The sequence below is a fragment of the Ambystoma mexicanum genome, chromosome 14, assembly GCF_040938575.1.
Source record: "Ambystoma mexicanum isolate Mex_15411 chromosome 14, UKY_AmexF1_1, whole genome shotgun sequence".
NCBI classification, from domain to species: Eukaryota; Metazoa; Chordata; class Amphibia; order Caudata; family Ambystomatidae; genus Ambystoma; species Ambystoma mexicanum.
Window position 1 is genome coordinate 111550207 of NC_090940.1, and position 24948 is coordinate 111575154.

Sequence of the window (24948 nt, forward strand, 5' to 3'; positions counted from 1 at the left end):
TGCCTGAATACTCGTAAGTGCATCTCTCTCCATGTGTCTACCAGGTAGTTTGTCTTTAGGAGATCAGGGAATTGTTCTGTTATGAAAACCCTGCGGTTTGCTCCTCACCATGCAACCCGTTTGAGTGCCTCTCCTTTTTTACAACGCTGGCGGTTGCCTTGGAGACGCAGTGTCTCAGCCTCCAGGTTTCCTGCAGCTCATGTGACTGATCAGCTGGTGTTACGGCGTGGGAGGCTGCGCCCCACGCACAGAGGAGTATTCAAAAGAAACACTCAACGGGTAAGATGCTGCTTCTAATTAGCGTCACTATTGCAACGTCTTACGGATCCATTTCTTATTTAATTATACTGACCCCGGAACGTCCCTCGACTACCTCTCTTGGCCTGCTCCCTTTTGGCTTGTTCAAGTATTGGTGTTCAACCGCTCGTCAGCGGTTCCGTCCAGCTGACAAGCCTCTACGCCACTCAGCGTTCCAATTCGGCTTTAGTTCAGAAGCCTTTCTTTTTCATTGCGGAAGCTGGCATTCTGCCACCCGGCCTCCAGTGTTCCGTGACAGACAGAGCTGGATCAGTTCTGTTGCCTCAGAGCGGTAAGACTTGCATACTCAATTGTGCTGTTCGGGGAAGTCTCCTATACTAACATTCCTTTTTCTTATTTTTTCCTGTCGTTGTTGGATTCCTTTTGCTACCAACCAATCTCCTGTTAGGGGTAAGCTCTTTTTGCCAATTCTGTGCCATGTCGGGTCCTTTGTAGGATTTCTGGGGAATAATCTTACCTTTCTCTTTCCTTAGTCAACTGGTCCTGTCTACATCTCTTGCTGCCATTACATTTTCTACAAGGATCTTTTCAGGTAGTTTACTGTCCTTTAGGAACTGCATCTGTTATTGTATACCACTACACGCTTAATTGTGTTTTTTTCTTTCACTACAGCCTTGGTGTGGCAGTGTGGGTATCCCCGCTCTTTTGGGTAACCAACTCTTTTGATTGTGTCATCAGAACAACAAAGGGGTGTGTTTCATAAAAGAGCTCCTCAAGTTGAGGAGGCCTGGTTCTGGAACGTTCCTGAAGGAACTACTCCAGCTTAGGCTGAACATTTTACCGGAGCAGCTCACTCTTCTCTGGTATCTTAAGGTCGAGCAACGCCCCGACCTGTTCAACTAAGTAGTGAGTAACATGTTCGCTGGTTGGGTAGTGGGGTGGGGTCGCTCCTTGCCTCATGGAATCCCAGTCCATGGCTGTGTCTGATATTACATTAAAATCCCCCCGCATATCAAAGCCCCCGTCTTCCAGTTGTCTAAGAAAATAAAGAGGGCTTTGCGGAAGGCTAGTTGCTTCTGATTTGGCACATATGCCGCACATAGTGATTATACGAGCTCGCACCTTCCCATTGATGGCTATATATCTGCCCTCTCTGTCTCTGTGGACCTATGCGATCTGTAGGTCTAGCGATTTCCTGTAGACAGTGCCCACGCCTCCCGTTTTGTGTTCACCTGATGCCCACAACACCCCTTCTGTGCCCTTTCCCCCTACCCTGAATTCCTTTCCCCTTGCAAATTTAGTTTCTTGGACGAACAACACATCCAGCTTTGAGAGTTTAAATTCCCTCGACAACATGGAGCGCTTTTGTGGGGAATTCAGACCTTTAACATTACGTGACCCAAACCTAATCCTGTTAGCTTGCGCCATGGTCTTGCATCAGATGCCTTTCTATTACTGTTGACCATAGGGCTGTCGGCTTGCTGCTTCCCACATTCAACCAACTTGTTTCATGTGGAGAGTGCTTAGCCCGCCTGTTTTGTTGCAGTTTGGTGGCTGCTAGCGAACCCTTTTTCCTCTTCTGATGTGCGTCCCCCCCCCTTCTATCCTCCCCTCTGAAAAGTGCTTCCATGGGCACTTCTCTCTTAGTCGGAGATGCCCTAGAAGCAATAAGGACCACACTACAGGGGCCCCTCACCAATGTGGAGCAACTGTTGTCTAAACTGGACTTGTGCCAACGTGAACAGACCGCAGCATTTAACATGTTGAACTCTTGAACTGACCAACAGAGTCAATGCAAACTTATACATCAACCTTAACTTGCAGGGCGACAGTGTCTCGGGTTTTCATGGTACAAATCGGACTCCCCTACGTATCTCCCAGACCAGTTCCCCCCCACCCCCAACTTGCGGAGTGCACAGATTGCTCGATTCATGCTTGCCAGAAGTTGTAAGCAGCCTACCAATTAGTCCCTCACCAAGTTCACCCTGCACGGCCTTTCACAGAGTGTTGAAGTGCTTATATTTCCTTGTGCCTGGCAGGCATCCTCTGCGCAGGGAGGAGGTCATGGGCTTGTCTACTGGGCCTTTAATCTTCCGTGCGCCGTCCTGTCCCGTCTCTTGAGCGCTCATCTGCAATTCTTCCAGGACTCCCTTTGCTTCCTCTTCGGAGGTGACGAAATAGTCTTCCCCCTGCACACACAACTTAGTGAAAAGGGGAATCCCCAACTGTAGCGGACATCTCGTTCCTGCAACCAGGTTGTGAGCGGTTGGCATCCCTTCCTTATAAGGAGTGTGAGTGCAGAGAGATCCTAGTAAATATTCACTTTTGATTCATCGAACGTGATGGGCTCCTTCTCCCTTGCTTTTTGCAGAATGTCCACTTTTTGCTTGTAGTAATGACATTTGGCCAGGACGGATCTGAGGCCTTTTGGCTGGCCTCCGGCCCTGTGTATCCTGTCGAATTCAGTCCGGTGTTGCTTGAGGATGAAACACAGATGATATCAGGGCTGTCACTCGGCTTTCGAGAGAGGATTGTGACTCGCCTGGCTTTTCCTGGAGGCCCTTAATGCAGATATTCGTTCGCCGTTCTCTGTTTTCCATATCGTCAAGCTTAAGTGCTAAATCTCTTTGTCTTTGTTTCAAGTCCTGAAACCGGGCTTCATTGTTCATTACTGTGTGGCCGCTGGATAGCTGATTGTTTTCAACTGCCTCTATATGCAATCCTTAACTTTCCCCATATAGAACTGCAGGTCTGTGATTTTTTTCAGTCAGGGTGGACTTGATGCACTGGATCTCTCCCACTAGGAGCCGAATGTCCGCCTTGGTGGAGCTGTCGTGGTCTGACCCAGGGATGTCTGGCTGGTCACTCATCGTGCCTTCAGTTTATAGCTAAAGGCGTGCAGCCTGGTCCGTTGTTCCAGGGTGTGGTGGCTAGGTTGCATGTGCCCCTGGCTGCGCCGGCATTGTCACGTATGCCGTCTCTCTAAGCAGGTGCTGCAAAGCCCTCTTTATGAGCACTTTTCTGAGTATATTTAGCCCCCAGCAGTTTGCCCTATGCTGCTTCAGATCGGGGCTTTTTGTGCTCGAAGTTATGGGTACTCCCCCCATTCCTGGATGTCCCAATGCAGTCGAGACAGTTCGCTGCTGGGGCCTTTCGCATTGCTCTACTTTTACGTTTCTATTTTTTCTCCTCCTGGCGCAGAAGCTTGCTGGTGCGTCTCCTTTATTGGACCATGGATCATTGACTGTGAGCCACGGTGATATGGGGCTCGCCCTGCTCCTGTCTCGTCCTTCTGAGTTCCCCAAACACATCTTCCTTGGCTCTGTCTCTTTCTTCGATGTGCCTTGGTCCTGCTAGATACTCCTACTGCGTACCCTTAGGTCATCTGATGGGGGTCGGCGACAGGAAATTATGTAGTTGGTTGGACCCCACTCTACTGTCAGATTTCTCCTTCTGGATGGACTGAGCAAACTTGGCACCTGTTTGAGCCTTTACTTTGCCCCATTCTCCACTGCCTCTGACACCTCCCTGTGATCTGTGTTCTAAAAAGTATGACGTTCATTCATTGCCTGTTTTTGTTTCGCAGAGTTTTTTGCCGCCGATTCTTGGCCACAAAAACTGATCACAAAAATGTTGAGGGGTGGATAAAGGGATATACGGTTCAGGGGGTTTGGGGGAATAGGTTGTAAATAGCTGTGAAGGGGGGCTTGGGGTGGTAAACCCCCCAAAAAAAATTGCTTTGAAAAAATCGGAGTTATTGCGGCAAAACATTGGCTGCAAAAAACTCCTCAGGAAGAAAAATGGGAGATGGAATGACATAGAACCCTCCTGTGCCTCTCCACTCTTCTTCCTTCCCCATATCTTTTCTCTCATCCGTGTCCCTCTTTTTTTCCTCTCCACCTACTCTCCTTCTTGGCGTACAGTCTACTCTTTTAGTCACAGCCAATGAAGCGATCGCAGTCCAGGAGAAAGATGGTCAAAATTCACAAAACGAATAGGGGTTGTCACTGTTACATGTACAGGAGATATTTGTCAAACCCATGAACGTGCTTTTGGGCATAGTGTAAGTGTGAAATGACTATTTCCATTACTCTTAAGTAGTTTAAAGTTGAAAATCCCTTCTGCGCTGCTCCGTCTCTTCCCCCAATAGTTGTGTAAGCCAAATTCTAGCAGATCAAGTTCTATGTTGGGCACCCACCAACAGAATGTATGTTTTGGCCTGGTTAATCATAAGAGTGTTTTTGCACGCCAAACATTTTCTGATTAGAGGGCGTGGCATGAAGTCCGAGTCTGCCACTGTTTTATCTGGGTGCTGCTAAACTAGGTATCATCCACATAATTCAAAAAATTCATCTTTAACTAGTCAGAGTAGCAGGGCAGAGCCAGTTAGCACCACACAATTCAATGAGACAGCAGCTGAGTCATATGGGGGAAGAGAGATCATTTGACGTCTCTTTCTAAGGAAGGCAATTAGCCAATTAAAGGCTGCATTTTTTTTATACCTAAGTACAGTAGACTGGACAAGAGAATTTTGTGGCTGATGGTATCGAAGGCCACCGAATAATTCAGAAGAACTAAGGCCCTAACACCACCAGCACGAACCTCCCATCTCAGATTTTCCCATATGGTTGTTACCAGCGACTAAGTCCCACAAAGAGGATTAAAACCACACTGCGTCACAGTTAGCACTGCATATTTCTCAGAGTATAGGTATGCAATTGTCCAGTGACTGCTCTTTCAAGAAATTTTGACAATTAAGGACTGTTCGAGGTCGGCATAGAATTGGGCAGGTCAATTCGATCAGCCGGTTTTATGGGCCTCATTATAAGTGTGCAGGTCTGAGAAAAAAATGCTGGGAATTCTGGACCGGCACAATTCAAGTTTGCCGGTGGGGGTCATGGATCTCCCAGCAGGTCCTGACCTACCAGTAGATCAGGCCCATGCTGGCAAATCACTGGCACCAGTAATAGCAGTCCCAGTGATTCAGACAATGCCAGCCCATGGGAACTTACAAGCTCTCAGCCGGCTCTCCGCCTCCTGTAATATCACAGTAATATCAGGATGTCGGGCGGCATAGATGGTAAGGGCAGTATACCGGCGGGTTACCGGCAAACTCTTAGCTATTTGGAAATCATCGGGCAAGAAGATTAAGTAACTGCATTATTTATATTTTATGGGTTAGGGAAGGGTGGGGGCAATTTCCTTAAAGACCATGGAAGGCAGGAGAGCACCGTATTTTATTGAAAAAAAAAGAATAATTTAAGGCAGTCGGTGTGTGCAGACAGATGAAGAACCAGCATTGTACCTTATCTGTCTGCACACACCGATATATATATATATATATATATATATATATATATATATATATATATATATATATATATATATATATATATCCCTTTGTGCCACCAAAGCTTTATAAACGGCCTCCCTGGCAGCCTCTCTGTCTATCTACTGTAGCTTGGATAGTTGCTTTGTTGAAATTGTTGCTTTGGGAATGGTATAGTGGTACAGTAATGTGCTGGATGTTCTCTTTCAGCTATCCTTGCATCTCCAGTGACAGGAACTGAACCCAATTGTCCATCAACATTTGGGAAGGGGGACCCTTTTCTGAATCACTACCCTGAAACATTCAATGGCTGTTATGGTTGGTGATGTCAACCACCAGTTTTAACACTACCATGTTAGAGGTAAGAGTGCACTAAGACTATTTCAAAACATTGTGGGTGCGGCATATGTTCTAGTGACCCATACAGTCCACCACTACTTCCTTCATACTATCCCTTCCCATTTCACTTTCTTTACTGGTGCTGACCTTCTGATGATCATCTTGGCACTTTTACAGCACACACTGCAGCGTTTCTCCAGTCTCACTCCTTTGTGGTCCATGCCAGGCTACTAATTGTGATTCCGCAGCCAATTTTTATTTTATTTTGAGTGTATTTCTCAATTGGCCTTTGTGTGCCAGTTATGAATTGTTTGCCATCCCACACGCAGACCAGCATTTCCCTCTCTATGAGAGATGTTTGTTGTTCTGCCAGAGATTTGGAGGCAATAGGATACATTGGCTTTTGAGCACGTCGGACCCCATTACGAGTGCTAATTCCTTTACTGCCACAGTCTCAGGTCCTCGCATGCATATTTAAACCACTTCTGACTGTCATGCAGGCTATGGTTGAGGAGAACTATACGAAGCTGCTAAGCTATGCAGAAGCAAATGGAATCCTGCCGAACCTGGCATTGGCTTTGGGTGCAAATGTGCTGGTAAGGAGGTACGTCCATATTTGTACGTGGCATACCGCTTTTAGCCCACAAGGCCATGGCCTTGCATAGTCCCTTTCAAGGAATTAATGTCTTTGAGAACTAACTTGAGGATAAGGTCCACAGGCCTTCGAAGGGCAGAAAACACACACAGACACACATAAACAAACAAAGGCAAGCACAACCAACCTGAGGGAAGGAGATATTCTTGAAACCTTTCTACCAAAAGGCTACTTCCCTACAAAAGAAGACATGAGAAACTATTTTTATGAACACAGAACAGCTTTCCTGCATTTAATAAAATCTCATGATAGAAAAACACCTCTGTCCTAACTCCACACCCATCACCATTCCATCAAATTTTAGAGACACTGATCAAGGATCTCTTAGTGAATTGGATTAAAAGGGAATATACACTGGAATTCTCCCATTAGTTATCTAGATCCTGCTAGAGAGAAGCCTGACGCACAAAAGAGCCCCATCGTTAGGCCGATGCTCAAGAGCCTGTTGGGTTTCTCCATAGAGGGTCCATAGCGCTAGCAGGAGAAAAAGTGGGGTGGGGAGTGGAGTAGGATGTTTGGGAGGAGTAGAGGGAGCAGGGCGTGAGGCTTGGGCGGTGGGGAGGTAGGTGAAACAGGAACTGTGGGGACACCACCCCCTGAAAGAAATACAGTGTAGAGCGATAGACAGAGATCTATCTAGCAGGGGGTGCCCTTTTTTCCATCAGCCTTCCGCAAAACGCTCTTTGCCCGGTGACCCCTGGCCACAGATCCAATTCTCCACTCCACCTCACAAGGAAGATGCATTGTCTCCCCAGCCACAGGCAATTCAAAAGAAACAGCCCTAAAACATGGGAACCAAGGCACCAGTGGTGAAGAATATGATCATCGCCTTTCCTGAAAAGGAAAATAGCAAATGATGATTTCCCAAATCTGGGAATCTTCTGGAGGGTTTTGCCTAGTCTTGGATCTAAAATACCTGAACAGTCATATAAACTGCACACTTTATAATGGAAATTATGACCTCTGGTGGCACAAGGTGATTTCCTTAGATCTAAAGGATGCCGAGCTACACATAGAGGCTCATTACAAGTGTGCAGGTCTGGAAAAAGCCAATAATTCTGGCTCTAGCATTTTTCCCACCCCGGCACACTTCAAGTTTGCTGGTGTGTGCCACAGATCTCCTGGCAGGCCTGAACTGCTGGTAGATCATACCCATACTGGCAAAGAAATGCTGCAATTACCGGCACTGGCAATACCGGTGCCGGTAACTGCGACAATCCCATCCCATGGAGTACAGTGGGACTCCATGGGAATAGAGCTTTCCCGCACTCCGCCACCCCCGGTAATACCGGGATATCTGGTGGCAGGGTCGGTAAGGGCAGTTTCCCTGTATCCCACCAGAATTACTAGCGGGATACCAGTAAACTCTTAATGAGGCTCACAATATTGTAACAAAGCCCTCTGCAAAACCAGCCCTTTTAGCTCAAGTCTTGCCCTCAAGTGATCATGAAGATACTATACCATTTAGTAGCAATTATTCATGAGGAAGCAATACTTGTTTTTACCCATCTAGGCAACTGGATGGTAAGAGCTCTGTCGGCTGCAACCCTTCATTAGGTGTATCAACTGCTCGCCAGTATCAGCATCCTCATCAAACCGGTCCAATCTGGCACCTTCGCAAGACCTGACCTTCAAAGAGGCAATATCCTGGACAATATATGGCATAGTGTTCCTCCTGGATGACCGGGCAGTTTGTTTCTGGTCAGGTCTAACTTCCCTACTGGCCACAGAGGTATTCACAGCAAGGCCATGGGCATGGCTACATCTCTGGCCCTCATGACGGCACCTTCACGCATATTAGTAGCCTACTTGAGTATGAGACCAAGATGCCTGCATCAAAGAAGAATAGGTGGAGACCTTTAATAGGCGTTGAATCGCAACAATCTGTACATAGGCATCACATTTTGACCCCTCACATCCCACCGCCATAGCGGATCCGGGTATTTGGGGTCAGGAAGAAACTTCACACTTTTCAAATTGTAATGTAGCAAATGTCATATATAAAGCTCTTCAGTGGTATATACACTTCATCTAAGGGCAAACAGTACTCAACAGAACAAACAACCTTCTGACAATGGTATATCAACAGCTAGGGGGGTACCAGGCCACTGGCAGAAATGTTTTGGACCCTGGGGGCATAAGCAGAGTCTCATCGCCTGTCAATATATCGGAATCCCCATAAAGTGAGTGGAGGAACATTCAACAAATCGCATAAGCAGGGATTCTTTCTCATCAGAATTTCTTTTTCCCCAAACCATTTTTCCTACGATATCTATAAAGGATATCTAGGTCAATTTACCGGTTCCATGTGTTAATATCCCCGCGAAAATATTGCCATACAAAAATATCTCCATATTTATGCGGCGATATTAAGCCATGGAACCTGCAGGGTACACCCCTGCAACCCCTGGTGCTAATAACCGCATACATTTTCCCCACTAATAATATCGCTTATGGCCTTACCCCACGCCCATATATATGGTGATATTATTGGTGGGGATAATATTACATGATACCAATTTACCTAGTGTTAGTTGTGTCCACAAGGACACCACAGGTAGCTTCTGTTCCGTACCCAGTACCATGTTATGCAGAGATTTAATTGCAGAATATTCACAGCACATATTTTTCAGTGCAGAATGTTCCTTGCAATAAATTTAGCAGAATATATATGAAGAACAAAATGCAGATGGTTTGCTCAAGATAGTAAATAATGAGTTTAGAGAGTTTGTCATGGGTTACTGGGGGCTGTGTGGAGAGGCGTGCCCATTCTACAGCTGAAAATGAAAATCATAAACAAAATAAATCAACAGTAAAAATAAAATGCGGCTAAATATTTTGGTAGTAAATAAAACATGGAACCAGTAGCATAGTAGAAGGATGCCCTATAAATGCCATGCCCAAGTCTCCTCTATATTTCTCCTGGGATTTTGGTCCCCCATTACAGGCCACAAAGGTCATGGTCCCCTCTGGTAATGCATCTGGCAGTTATCATGTCTCAGGCTACCACACTCCGCATTGTAGGTCTTTAATGGTCAGGTGGGTGACTCAAGGACGGGCTCTCCCATTAGCAGCTTGGAAATTGAATGGCGAAGCCTGTTGAATCAGGTGTTCGTCACAACGGGTAGCCAAATCAGTACAAATGTCCAGGGGACATTGCATGTGCATGTTCTATACGAAGCATTGTTAATCGTTGGAGCAATAGTGTATGGCACTCAAAAAACTCTCACCCTATCTTATGATACCCCACTGTAGTAAGTACAGAATGGCTTCTCAATTGGCTCATCAGTGTAAACCTCGAGGAATCCAGTAGGCAGCTGTTCAGGCTTCCAAAGGTCCATGGAGGTGACGGGGGCTTCTGAATTGGCATTATGCCTAACAGATCATGACTGTTTCCTTCATGAGATTACATTGGTTTCCTACATCGTGCTTCACACTGGATTCCAGCCTCCAAAGAGCAGGACCGGATACTGAACCCGTGCTGCTCTGCATAGTCTTGTTTACAGGACGAGCACATGGCCCCTGAGCTAACGTCCCTTTTTGTGGATGTATGGTCACGTATCTTTGAACCATTAGACATGGTAGACATAGACATTCTTCTTCTCTAAAACAATCTGAGGATAGCTTCCTTTACTAAACAATAATCACAGGTAATAAAAGAATGACTATTAGGCCTGCCCAAAACAACACAACCATGAAACAAAACAACTGATGTCAAGAGGCCTTCTTTAATTGAGAATCTCAACAAAGTCTCTTAGTTCCCCTATATTCTCCCCCCGGTATGGCAATGACTTCCAGTCACTCACAGTCTCTGGTGCTTAAAATGCCCCAGCACTCCTTTCCTTTTTTAGCTTGTCATTTCAGATTCTTAGCTTCTTGTCTTCTACTCTGGATAGAAACCTTGTAGTGAGAATGACTGCTGTGGTAGAGCATAGGTAGATAAAATGCCAAAGTGCAGGAGGTGTGGGTTGGTACACGCAATGGCAGAGCGCCTCTTGACTAGCCTGCACGGGGGCCTCTGCTGGAGCTTGTGGCTATGCCTCACTGCTCTGGATGGAGACTGACATGCAGACAGCGACAATCATGTGGCTTTGTGGGCAGAGAGATCAGGCTCCTTGGACCTAGAGACTGACCTCACTGACCCCCGACCCCCCACGACTGGCTCCTGCCTCCATACCCATGGCTGCCTTCTCAAACCCTGACTGCACTGGTGCTTGAGGAGGGGAGGGCCCTCTGCTGACATATTGAAGACCTGACACAGAGCAATGTGTGGAGTGGAATAGGGACGAGGAGAAGAGAGCCGGGGAGACGAGAGCCGAGGAGACCATCATCCCTCATGGAGGTGAGTGCCCTCAGCACATGCATGAACATTTCTGGAAACATTACCAGCTGATCCCTTCTCTCCTTAACAAATGTTACCTTTAAGCAGAGGCATAGACAGGGTAGGGCCTAAGCAGACAAGGCCCACCCAAAATGTGTAAAAGTCCACTCAGCAGCACCGTGTGGGCATTTACAGATGTTTATGTCCCTGCGGTGGGCCCAACTACATTAGCTTTAGGCCCAACTTGTTAGACAATCCTGGCTACGCCTCTGCCTTTAAGCGGACCTTGCCATATGTTGGCCTAGTGGTATTAAAAGAAATACTCTCATTCCAAAACCCTGAACCAACTGCCTCACCACAGATCTTTGTCTTCTCACTACCAGAGTCTTATAATAGCAATCAAATGGCCAGGGAACATAAGATAACACAGGCACTGCTCCGCAATAGAAATGAGATCTGGCTTTACACTGTGGTATTACATTATACCTCTGTGGCCCTGTGCAATTCCGAATGCAGAAAACAAAATGGCTAAACACACTAAAAACTCAAAATCGGGCCATACATTGACAATGATGTCAATGGGAAGCAAAGTTAAAAAATATGAAATAGCCACTACAGAGATCAACATTGCACCTCTCCTTGATGCACCTATGACCTCCCCAGCTATGAAAATGGACCTTAAAAACCTTATGGAAGTCTTCAAAACAGAAATACGTACCAGCATTGCAGAGCTGTCCCACAAAGTGACTTAGGAAAGCAACTAATAAAGGTGTAATTCAGAGTTAATGAGATGGAAAATTCCACATGTGAACAAATTAATTAAATTCCTCAACTCTGTGTGAAAAGCCTTGAATCACTAAGCGCATCACTTACTTTGAGAATCTCTTGGGAAGAAATAACCTCAGGATTTGGGGAGTGCCCAGAGACATTCAAGACCAAAACCTTGAAGTTTACATCCAAGACCCCTTCTGAGATCTCTTATCACCATCTAGAAATGAGGAGCTCATTTAGCTAGACCAAACACATAGGACCTCATTACGAGTCCGGCAGTAACCAGGCGGTTTTACCGCCTCGGTTACCGCCGGACTCGTATTACCATTCCGCCTCCGTGACTCCCGGAAATACCAGGGCATTACGACCATGGTGTCCCGGGAATTCCGGAGTCGGTATTCGGTAAATCCCCATTCCCACTGAGTCCCATAGGACTGAATGGGGAAGTGGAAACACCGGCACCATCTCATGATAGTGCTGGTGTTTCCACGTCCGTCTGCAGGCGGGCGGTGTTAAACCCGCCAGGTCAGACCTGTCGGGAACATCACCTCCCACCTGCAGGACTCGGGATCGGGCGGTCCGGAATTAACAGTGGCGGTGGGTTTACCGCCACTATTATTTCCGGACCGCCCAACCTGTAATGAGGACCAAGTCTACTCTGCATTCTAAAAAGGAAGGAACCTGCTACCACACATACTCACAATGGTGCAGTTCTTTCAATCAAAAGAAAGGATTCTGAAGACGGCCAGAACAAAGGACTCAAACTTATTTTGATGGTCTAAAATTATGATCTTTCAAGAATTCTCACCCACCATCCTTTCCAAACACAGAGCTTTATTGGAAGTCACAGCCTGGCTACAAACAAAAGGAATCAAATATCGCTGAAATCCACTTAACAACCTCACATTCAGCTATGGGGATCAAGCATGTTCTATATCCACCCCTCTGGACGCCAAAGTTCTACTCTGTCCCGATTCCCACTCTGGTAATGAAAGCCCATTGTGCTCCAGACCTAAAGATAGAGGAGCTGGGAAGACGCCTGTAGGTTGGACCTGGACAACCAAGAAGACACTGGATGGAAGGTTGCAAACAGAGCGCCAATCCATCACCTTACATGAGCCTTAAAGCATAAACTCCAGAGACCCAAAGATGTTGTCTGACCACCTCAAGTGTTCAAGTTTATTATTACTGATCAGCAACTTTTTGAACATAATTTCTTGGCAGCCAATGGTAGTTGTGAATTTGCCCTCAATGAGTTATGCTTAATTTAGTTATTTATAAACTCATCAGTTGCTCCCTCTTTTCCCTCTCTACTCTATCTATTACAATGTTCATAAAATAGCTCATCACTGTTAGAAGCCTGAAGGTGTCTTCCTGCTTAAACTTCAAAGATCTGTCATCCAGGTGGCCAGGACACAGCCATCGTTATTTATTGGATCCAGTTCCTGGAGGTTGACCAGTGAGGGAGGATCACCTGGATGGGGAGGGGGTCCACTGGGAGTGGGATGCCGACGGGTGAGACGCGGTATCCCCCTTCCTTTAACACCTTTCCCCCATCCTCTAACGAAGGGCATGCCAAACCACTAACCCCCCCCCTTTCTGACTCTACATTTGCACAACACAAAAGACAACAGACACATGTTCGAGCCGTTTCCCTGACCTGTCCCAATACACGGGTCAGGCAATTGATCAGAATCACACACACCTGATGGCCTTTTCCCTTCCCCACAGGTATAAAAGGTGGAGCCAGAGAGCACACGGGGAGCAAGGCGGGAAAGGCAAGCATAGCAGACATTAGGACGAGACGGCTAAATCAAGACAGCAGTTCAGGCGAAGGAGAAAGGCGACGGGAAGCGAGAGGGTAGCGAGGAGAGAAGAGACATTGCCCTTTTCATCCCAAACCCGCAGAACCTTCGCCGAGGAGAATTTAAGACCACGAACAATAGCCCCAGTCTCATGCTGCAGATGTCAACTGTACGCAGGGCCAGCCTATGGAAGGAAGATCCTGCGCCCGTGGTACCGGACTTGACTCCAAAGAAGCCAAAAGCACAGTGGTTGAGCACAATCAGTGAGTCGAGGGATGAACGCAACAACAATTGATGATTGCCAGACACCACTTTTGGACTACCCTCCAGTCCATATGCCATAGAGCAACGCTGCAGCCCCTCTTCCAAACACAATAAGACCCTGTTTTGATCTCCTCCTATCAGCAGCGAGATCCTTGGTTTTATAAATCAAGAAACGCATTAATTGCCTTTTGATACCTGTACAGTAATATATCTCGGAACCTGCATACACTTTTAACACATATATCCCTGTCCATTTTTTTTGACAGACCAAACAGGATCTTCCCACCACTATTTTATCGTCCTGATGAAGGCCTGCAGAACACCAGCTACACAATATAGGTAGAAATGGCCGAAAAAACAGGTGTCGCGTTTTTGTCTCAGTGTCCAACACATATACTGTTAAAGCTGTGTAATTAACTGCACCTCATTAAATTTGTACATTTGTCTTTATGTTATCCTTCATGGATTGAAGGTTATGTATATGTCTTGCACTATGATCATTGTTAATCATCTTGGGTGAACACCAATGTATCATGTATAGATACTATTTGTGAATTTATGAATGTCCTTTAAATATGTCCTAATGCAAATATAAGTTATGTTGTTTATTAAATCTTTGACAAAAGGAAAACAGTCCATTGTGTAAAATTAGTAAAACTTTATTGAGAAACTACAGAAACCAGAAGGCCATAGGAAGGCTGCCAAAGGAAGCAAAGTGTTCATACGTGAGGGTCGAGCAAAAGCCGCGTACAATCGAAAGACTTTGAGCCGCAAGTAGGCTAGAAATAAGGGAAGTGAATCCCACCTGGTGAATGAAAGAAAGGGGCGTGAATCCCGTGAACATTTGAACCAATTTGAAAGCACCAAAAGGCAATAGTGAACCCGGGGCAGGGATGCCACAAGGAGAGGGACAAAGTCTAAAGGTCCCGAGAAACAGAGTGCAAAAGTGAACCCAAGAAAAGGGAATTCAGAAAGAGAGAAGGGTCTGAGCCCGGATGAGGGAGATCTAGGGGTGAAGCTGTCACCCAAGGGCTGGCAGTCGAGAGAGGTCCAAGCCCGAACAAGGGTGATCCAAGGAGTTAAGCTGTCATCCAAAGATACTATTGAGCAAGGGTCAGCCCCAGAAGAGGACGACCCAGGGCTAAAGCCCTCACCCTATTCAAACTGTAACAGAGAAATACTATTAAGAAGTGGTCAGCCCAGAAGTGGTGGACCCAGGGGTGAAGTCGTCACCCCATTTGAACTTTGGATTACAATTGAGCAAGGTCAGCCCAGAAGAGGGGGACCCGAGGGGTGAAGCCGTCTCCCTATCAGAAATTGTGAAAGCACGATACAAAGGCGTCAGCCCAGAAGAGGGGGACCCGTGGGGGAAGTCGTCACCCCATTTAAAACCTTGAATTACAATTAAGAAGGGTCAGCCCAGAAGAGGGGTGAATAGTTACCACCCTAACGAACTTTCATTTGTTAAAGGAACTTTTGTTTTTTTTTTATCTGATCACATCAGGCCCCGAAGGCAAGAGACTTTCAGAGGAAATGAGACTTGGCCATCGATGGTCCTGAGAGCTGCCCTTGGAACTGTTGTTTCGTGCTGGGGAAGCCTGAGACTGTACTGTGCTCTAAGCTCCCACCTTACCCCATGTCCAAAACGTGGGGAAGGAAGACCCATGCAGCTGCCTCCTGACTTATTATTTGAGAACACTTCTTTCTTTTCATGATAAATATCCCACACCCCTTTTTGTATTAGTTGTGAGGGTTAGCAATAGGTTTCTTAGTATAGGCCCTTTTTGGTTTGACATGAAGCCACTAGGAGTGCCTTATTTTTCATTTGATGGTTGACACTTGTCCCATCATAGACTTAGGTTTAGATTGGACATTTTTCCAACCCACACGCTATTTTCATTGTTCAATAAACACCCTTGAACTGTGATCACTTGTATCTGTCTTACTTGTCACCATAATTTCCTCACACCACCCAGGAAGGAAGTTTACTTTCCAAGTCAATATTAGTTACCATTGGATCAAATAAAAAAAAGGCAGATCTGTCGACAGATTCCACAGAAGAGATATGTAACTGAAGCAAGTTAACCTCCAACATTACTGCGCCCACCAGGAACTTGACTGATGCCCGAATAACCTCACTAAACATCCAAGGGCAACTCTTATCCAGTCTAATGCACCTACACACAAATTGCACTACTGAAGACATTCATCTCTTACAAGCTGATAAATGTTGCTTTAGATCCCTGTACTTCCCATCTCAATTATTTGTGACTTTTGGAGTTAACAAAAGAGTAGCCCTTCTTGCTAAAGAATTCCCTTGCTTTAAAAAGTCTGTCCTTGGGGACCCATTGGGACGATTTCTTATGGGTAAGGGTCTGTCCTGATTCATAAATGGCACCTTTCATGGGGGATACTTGATAGTAGGCAGCGACTTCAATACAACCTTAAACCCACCAGTTGACAAGTCACTATCCACAACCCTGATGAACTTTAAGAATGCACACGCTCTACTAAACCTTAACAGATACCTGCATCTGATTTGGAGACTCCAACATGGACAGGCGAGAGATTTCCCTTTATTCTCCCATGTCCATAATGATAATACCTGGCTTTACATAATTATGCTGGAGAGGTTGTGCTAGGATAAGCAATTATGGGCCACATGTGGTGGGTGTGCCCAAAATTTCAATTCTTTTGGAGCGAGATTCTAGCTAAAATCAGACATAACTGGATCCTACTAGATGCATTATTATTTTATTTTTTTATTTATTTGATTAAATTGATTTACAATTTTCACACGATAAAATCCAAAATTACATCTGCCTTTAGATCCTCCTAGTGGAATCAAAAGTCCAGTGTCTTTCCTTATTCATTTCTGGCTAAAGCTCCCTGTATCTCTTTGACATTTATTTTATGTGTCCCATTTTTGACTCCTCAGGTTCGTTTCTTTCCCGTCTTAAAGTCATATCATGCGCTCTTATCATGGGGAAAATGTTCTGAAAGAAAACTTGCCACTGCTATTATTAGTGAGGTCTTTTCTCCACTCATCAATCAATTTCAGCATACCTCTTCATCATGAATCCTCTGTTCTGAAAATAGGTGTTCCAGATAGATGCATTATTCTTAGTGCTGGTCAGGGCAAGAGAGGTGGAAGAAGAAACTGTAATTGTCCACTGTCCAAAATGTATCACACATGCCTTAAAGTCCGGAGGGCCCTGCCTAAGCAAATTGTGTAATAACTGGGCGATGGAGAAACTGACATGGAACCCTAAACAAATTTCAACATGAATGGGGTCCTTTTTTCTTTTTTTTTTTTAACATATGTTCATTCATTTTCAATAGCAAACGACTGCCTCAAAAAACGTTCCCCCCCCCCACTTCCCGCCCAACCGGCCCCCCTCCCCCCAAGACCCTTCAGGTGACCCATGGCAGTTCATATGCAGTTATTCACTATCTTCCAACTATTTACATTTGGGGGTTCCATCCCTCCTATTCCCTTATAACATGTCCAGGATCCTAATGTTGTGAGGACACCATTGAATCATAAACTCACTCTCCAAATATGCGAGAACACTGCCCCAGTCTGATCGGAAAGCCTCGTGGTTGCCCTGTAATTTATACCTCACCCATTCCATCGCTACAAACCCCCATACTTTCATGAGCCAGTCATGTCTGGTCGGTGGCTGAGGTTCCTTCAAATGCTGGGCTGTTGTCAACCAAGCTGCTATGACCAAGGTCATGACTCCCCTCTGCTGGTTTTCGAGAATGCCCTTTGCTTTAGGTCCCACATGCCCAGGAGCCACATCCTTGGTTTTAGGTTGTCCGACCCTGGGACCATTGCGTTGACTTGTTCTATTATGTCTTGCCAAAATGGTTTGATCTTTGGGCAGCTCCACCACATATGGAGCCAATCACCTGCTGCAGGGCATCCGGCCAGCATGAATTACTGACGGTGGGAAACATTGCATGGAGTTTCATTGGTACATAGTGCCATTGTAATATTACTTTCTGCCAGATTTCCCTTAGTTGAATGGAGGGGTAAGTTTAGGGAGCTTTTTCCACAAGTCTCGCCACTGGGCCCTGGATATTGTTCCCCAAGTGTCCCTTCCCATTTCTTCATGTAATGCCATATTATTTCCTCCCCCTGCGAGGTCAGAAGGGTGTAGAGATTTGTGATCAATTTCAGTGTTCCTGGATCGGTTATCATAAAGTTTTCAAAGCTTGTGAGTTGTCTGGTGGCCGCCTCCCTGATATCGGGGGCGTTGGAGCCATTGTAGGAGCTGCATATATTGGTAATAGTCCTTAGGCTTGCACCCCAGGTCCTGCTTACATTCTTGAAACGTCCTCACTCTCTGGCCCACGTACATGTCTTTAATGATGACGCATCCTGCTTCCGTCCAACTTGCGAAAGCCTGTCTTTGCAATCCAGGGGGAAACTCCGAGTTGTCAAACATAGGTGTGAATGGAGACGGCATTGAAGTCAGGAGGCCCCATCTTTGATGCCCCATCCCAGGTCTCCAAACCTGCTCCCATTACCTCACTAATGGTTGTGTTCGGGTGTCTATACTTCCTATGAACCCACAACAGGTTAGACAAGGGACCTCCCGCCACTGCAATGTCCTGGCATACCCACGGGTTTTGAGGGGACCGATCCACCCATTGCTTGATGACCCTCAATTGCACAGCCTCATAATACCTTTTGAAATGCGGGAATGCCAACCCTCCGTCTTCTCTGCGGGCCGTGAGGTTCACCATTGCCACTCGAGGTTTCCTGCCTTGCCAGCGCTTTGAAGAAGGCTCTTGGGATTCGTATTGGGAGTGTCTGAAAGTAGTATGGCAGCTTTGGAAGGGCTGTCATCTTCCCCACTGCTTGCCTAACCCACCATGAGATGTTAAGTGGGTTCCATTTAGCCAGATCTTGCTTGAGGTGGTGGAGTAATGGGGGATAGTTAGCCCCATAGATCTTCTTGATTGACGAAGTCAGTTTAACCCCCAGATAGGTGATGTCTTGGCGAGCTATCTTCAGACTAGTTATTTGTGCCAAATTATTCACTAGCGTCGGGTCAGCCGTTAGGTTCAGTATCTCCGATTTGCTCCTGTTGATCTTGAGGCTCAAGGCCGCTCCAAACTCATCCAGTTCTAGGAGGAGGGCTGGGAGGGACATTACCGGCGCTGTCAGGGCTAAAGAGCATGTTGTCAGCAAACGCCATGACCTTGTGTTCCACTCCTCCCATCATCACTCCCCTTATTCGTTGGGATTCCCTTATTTTGATTAGCAAGGGTTCCAAAAACATGGCGTATAAAAGCGGGGAGAGAGGGCACCCCTGCTTTGTCACTCTAGACAAGGGGGATCTGTGAGGAGAGTATGGCGTTCAATGCTAGTCTTATCGTGGGGCATTTATAATTGGCTTGTACCATGGTCAGATAGTGGTGCCCAAATCCCATACGTTGCATTGTGGCGAAAAGCTGCGACCACTCGACCCTGTCAAATGCCTTTTCAGAATCGATTGAGACAAGGATCGTCGGGGTCCCAGCATGCTTGACTTTTTCTGACATGGCACATCCTACGGGTGTTGTCGGCCGTCTGTATCCCGGGGACAAAACCCGACTGGTCCGTGTCCACCAGGGATGGTAGGAGTCCAGACAGTCTATCCGACAGGATTTTGGCGTACACCTTAGCATCAAGATTCATCAATGCTATATGCCTATAGGGGCCTGGTTGAGCCAGATCCTTCCCTGGCTTCAGAAATACCACCATTTTTGCATCATGCATCTACTTGTCACTCCTGTCTCCCTGAAGCTATTGAAAAGTTCTGTTAATTTGGGGGCCAAGAGATCCCGGAACTTCTTGTAAAAGGAGTCTGTGTAGCCATCTGGACCCGGCGCCTTCCCTTTTGGCAGTTTTCTTATCTCTTGGGAGACCTCTTGCAATTGTATTTCTCTGTCCGCCTCCGAAATTTGAGGTAGGGGGATGCCATCTAGGAACCGCTCCTGCGTTGGCTTTTGTGGTACTTCTGATTTGTATAAGGCATGATAGTATCCTGCCATTATCTCTCCCATTTTCTCATTGGTCGAATGGATTTGCCCATTTTCGTCTGTTAATTGTGCGACTGCCATCCTGCGAGTTTTGTCCTTGAGCTGTCTAGATAGCAACTTGTCCGCTCTATTGGCACTAATGTAGTACCTCTGTTTCCCCTTCAGAAGCGCCATTTCGGCTTTCCTGTTCTGTATCAGTGCATGTTGCTTTTGTAGAAGTTTCAGGGACGTCTTTAGTTTCCTCGTCAGATGGGTCATTAACTCTTTTTGAGTGTCTCTAATTTTTGATTCTATGTCCTCTTCCCATGTTAATCGCTGCTTGTCCTTGAATGATTTTAGCGCTATGAGCTCTCCCCTTAATACTGCCTTGAAGGCGTCCCATACCGTGTCTTTGGTAGTCTCGCCTATGTCATTCTCCGTGAAATACAGGGCTATTTTTTTCTCTGACCGTTTCCACTAATGTGTGATCTTGCAGTATGTCACTCGGGAATTTCCATGCCCATTTTCTCTTTCTTGTTGGTAACTGTCAGCGATATTACAAGTGGGGCATGATCGGATAGTGTGATTGGACCCATATTGATGTCTTCAATTTTCCCTAACAAGCCCGTGGAGGCCCAGACATAGTCTATCGTTGATTGCGAATTGTGGACATAGGAGTAATGAGTAAACCCTTGGGTATTGCTCCTTTTACAGCGCCAGACATCGTGCAATGCCTACGTATCCACCATCGTGTCCAGGTCTTTGGTTGGGGACTGCGTGTATGGTCTCGCCCCTGAGCTCCTATCCTTCGCTGGGTTCCATGCCAAGTTTAAGTCACCACCCAGAATAACCTCACCTGTTGCAAAATTTTCCAGTGCTGCCAGGGTTTCCCTCCAAAAAACAGTCTTGTCCTGAGTTTGGTGCATAAACTGACGCTAGGGTGAGTCTTGTTCCTTCGATTTGCATATTTAGAAAGAGAAACCTCCCTTCTTTATCCGCCAGGGTGCTCTGAACCTTTGCCCCAAGATTGTCCTGGATGGCTATGAGAATCCCAGCTCTTTTCTCTTCCGCAAGCGCCTCTAATTCTAACTTTGGCTTTGTCTTTTTTCCTTACATGTGTTTCTTGATACATTAGAATCCTTGCACCCTCTCCCCAAGCTTGTCTGGCAAGTTTCTTCCGCTTGATTGGTGTATTCATTCCCCACACATTATGCGTCAGGATCTTGATCCCTCTTACGTTAGTTCTATCCATGTAGAGTCCTTAATCTTGGTTAGTGTCCTGCTGTACTTGAACTGCCATTGCAATAACACGCCACCCTCAGAGTCTTGCCCCCTGTTACCCCCCCCTCCCGCCCCACCCTTCCCACCTGAGTGGAGGCCTGGTTACTAGTAGCATCGGAGCGTGATGCCCCTCACTCCATGCCCCTGTCACCTCTCAGGTAAATTGTGCAGGGATTCCTAAACCCTGCTTTCGACCTCTCCATGGATCAATTTCCGCCCTGTCTGGGCCGCCTTCGCTGTTGTGATCCAGTTGTCTTCCATAGTCACTCTCTACCCCCTCTCTTGCGGCTTCTCCCTTCCTCCCCCCGTACGGGGTCTTTGGTGCAAACTTAGGATGCCGTGAGAGAGCCATGCTCATTGCCTCCTCCTTCGCCTGTTTTTCTTCTCGACTGTCCTCCAGCTATCTAGCACTTTTGGGCCCTGAAGACTCATTTGCTCGTCTCGGGTCCTCTCCTCGTTCCTGCGATATGCCCAGCAGCTGTTTCCCCTGCTTACACGTCACAATTCTTTGTTGGGTCTCCTCCCATGTAAAGAGCAGACCAAATGGGAAGGTCCATTCATATTTAATCTGTTTGGCATTGAGATGCTGGACTACCGGACGCATTTGTCTTCTCTTCAGGAGAGTCACTTGTGCAAGATCTTGATATAGTTGGACCTCGTGACAGTTGACTGACTCGAGCGGAGAGTCGTGCTCTTCTCATTATCTGCTCCTTTTGGGTATAGTTCGTCAGAGGTACCAAGACGTCTTGGGGTCTCGCTGCCGCCTCTGGCAATCGTTTGGGGCCCACCCTGTGGATTCTATCTATTCCTATCTGGGATTCGGGGTCTTCGCCTAGGACATCCTAGAAAAGCTGAGAGACAGACGCCCGGAGGTCCCTATCTACGATAGACTCTGGCAGGTGTTTTATCGGTATATCCGAACGCTGAGACCTGTTCTCGAGATCTTCACACTGGAGCTCGAGGTTATGCGCCGCTCTTGCCAACCGCTCCAGGATCTCATCCGACGACTTCGTTTTATCTTCCATTCGCTGGACCATCCTTTCCAGCGTATCAGTTCTCTCCTCTACCTTGGCCAGATCTACTCTCAACTCCTGCAGCGACTGTCTCATATCCTCCCTCAGGGTGTGGAACTGCTCTTGCACAGACAGCAGGAATTGATTCTGCAGATCTTTGAAGCAAGATTGCATATCCTTCTTGGTCAAATCGTCGTCCCCCATTTCTTGCCTTGTTCGGTCGAGTGGGCCCTCTTCTTCTCTGCTTGGTGGGCTCGTGCTCCCTGAGCTCCAAAGCTGCTTTAGACTTTTGTGCTATCTCCGTTGCGGGGGGGATTGGGTCAGCTGCGGTGGCTTTGGTCTTGTTTTGGACATTGAATCCCTGATGTTGCTCCAAGTCCCGCTTGATTTGATTGCTGCCACCACCACTGTTTCCACCAACCCCCCAGGAGCGTGTGTGGGTGTTCTTGGATATCCACAACCCGCTGACCCAGTAGGGTCCCTCCAACTCTGGGCGAACCAAAGCAATCTTACTGAAGTCCCTGCTTGCCCCCTCACGCTGCTCCAACCTCCCTCCAACAGATGACTTTATATCAGCCGGTGAGTGGACAGAGGGGGCTGCCACTCCACAAGGCCCTCTGTATCCTGCAGATGTCACCACAGCCGGTGCGCCAATTGGGGGGAGGGATCCGCTCCCAAAGCTGCACAAGTCCCCAAGGGAGCCTCAGAAGAAGCTTCACCCACGCCCCGGGTTCGCTGTATGGGCGCCAGAATGTCCGTGCTCAGTATTTCCTTGGGCGGGGGGGGGGGAGGTGCCTGGAGATGCACGTACATGCTGATTTGGGTGCTATGCAGCCAGTGTGCTGTGTAGTCTGAACACCGTGACCAGGGGAGTGGAGTTGCTCTCACTTCGCTGCGCGACTATCTCAACCCCGCTCTCCACCCCGGTCTGGTGCTGCAAGACCGCACTTGCCTGTGGCGTGCTGCTCCACGGGTACGAGCCTTGCCCCGTGCCCGGCTGATGTTTCAGGACCCGCTGCGGGGGGGGGGTGCCACAAGCCCAACAGGACCCACTACTCCAAGCCGCCGGAGGCCCCTCCTCTCTGCAGCCGTGTTCGGGCCTGCGGTCACCACCTCCTGCCGACTCTGCCCTGGGCAGCTGGCCCGCAGAGCTCCAGTCCTCGGCCCGCCTCCACTACACTATTTCTCTTTTGGTGGCGCCGGCGGGGAGCCACGGGGTGCTGCTTACTCCACCAGAGGTGCTGGAGTCCCGTTATTGAAGCCTATGACGTCCCAGATCGCTCACTGGTGTGCTTTGATTCTGGCCCGGCGGGGAGAGGGCGCAAGCGCGTCCTCTCACGCCAGGGGCCATCTTGAAGAAATGAATGGGGTCCTTTTTGCCAATGTCTGCTCGTCCATATTGACTAATACCTTGAGACCTATCTGGTATAAATCCGTCTTTGCTATGATGTTTACCTTTCATGCTGAATATTAATGATAAGGCTTATATCTTCTTTGTACCTTGCAACCTTATGCCGTCTTTGTTATTCTTTTGAAACTTAAATAAAGTTGAGATAAATAAAATGCCATGTGCCCACCAACAGGTTGGGAGCCTGATCTTCCCTACAGGCAGGATGATCATTGCCTGATCACTACGTGCTTTCAGGGCCTGCCATTATTTCCCAAAAAACCCTGCCTCATCTACCGTCTCAGTTATTCGCACTGGTCTTAAACCTGCATCTTCCCTCTTCTTCTCCACTTCTTCCCTCCTTTGCCTCCTCAACGCTCAGCCATATGCTTGTTCCTCCATCCTACCTCCACTTGTACTTCTCAGGTGTAAATTTGTCCTGGATGACGTTCCGCTACAGATATGTTTTCCAACCTCCTCAATATTCTAAACTCTCCCTCCGATATCACCTCCAGCCTCCTTCTTAATACCATCTTCCTCCTCTGATGTTACCTCCAATCTCCTTCTCAGTAGTCTCCTCTTTTTGGTGTTAAATCCACTTGCCCATCAACAGTCTATTTTCCTTCTCCGGTGTTACATCCAACCTCCCTCTCAAGACTGACCAATATAATTCCCAACCGCTTCCTGTCTGCACAATCCTCCACTACTTTCTCTCTTTCTGTGCTCTTTCCTTCAGCCTGCTCCAAATTCCCTCCAGTACCTTCTCCAAACACTGAACCAGTTTTTAAGCCTACCTGCCTGTTGTAATGGTCAGACCCCGCCTCTGGGGTCTTCTTCTGTTCAGCTATCTTCATGGGCGTGTGCACATTAGCTGTGAATTTGTATTGGTGTCTCTTCATATATTTGTGGCTTAATTGGCCCTGCCCTATTTTCTCAATAGGGCAGACCGAGTTTTCCTTAAGGCCAGCAACCATCTTGGTTTCAGAGGTGCATTCACAAATTAGTAGGATTAGTGTTACCTTCACACAGAACCCTGTGCCTTAACACACAAGTGGTGTGGCTCCATGGTGTACCCAGGTGAAAGAGAGGGAGAAAAGTTGAGGTGGGGTGGGGCAGGGAATACTCCCCACGCTGCTCTGGGGCACAACATTACAAATCTTTTTGCAGCCTCTGGACCCATGGCTACCCTACCCTGTACCTCAATTGCCAGGCCGGCAGTTTTGTCAAATATCTCCCCTCCTTAGTACCCTCCAAAGGGGTTATACCGGATCCAGTGGTCCTGGGTGCAGAGATTGTTACGCCACCAAAGTCCTGCAGCCACTCCCAATTGCCCACAGATTCCCAACTCGACCGTCCATTGCTTCCTGGTCTTCTCTACATGGCTGTGATGCCTTTTGGATAGTTTACTTGTCTGGCTCAAGGTAAATTGTTTTCAAAATTGAGTCGGGTCAGTGCCAGCGTTGAGCCCTTCCGGGTGGCGTATCCCATCTTGGAAGACTTGATAATTAAC

The 24948-nt window shown here is 47.2% G+C and overlaps 1 protein-coding gene across 2 annotated transcripts in view; it reads left to right on the forward strand.

Annotated features, from left to right (window-relative positions):
- The first annotated feature begins 212 nt into the window (after positions 1 to 212).
- Positions 213 to 24948, forward strand: part of LOC138527470 (uncharacterized) — a 143558-nt gene continuing 118822 nt past the window's right edge. The window contains exons 1-2 of one of the 2 annotated variants that reach the window (XR_011283932.1): positions 213 to 279; positions 5798 to 5948. The gene's annotated coding sequence lies outside the window, so the exon portion shown is untranslated. The other variant, XR_011283933.1, reaches the window with a different exon arrangement.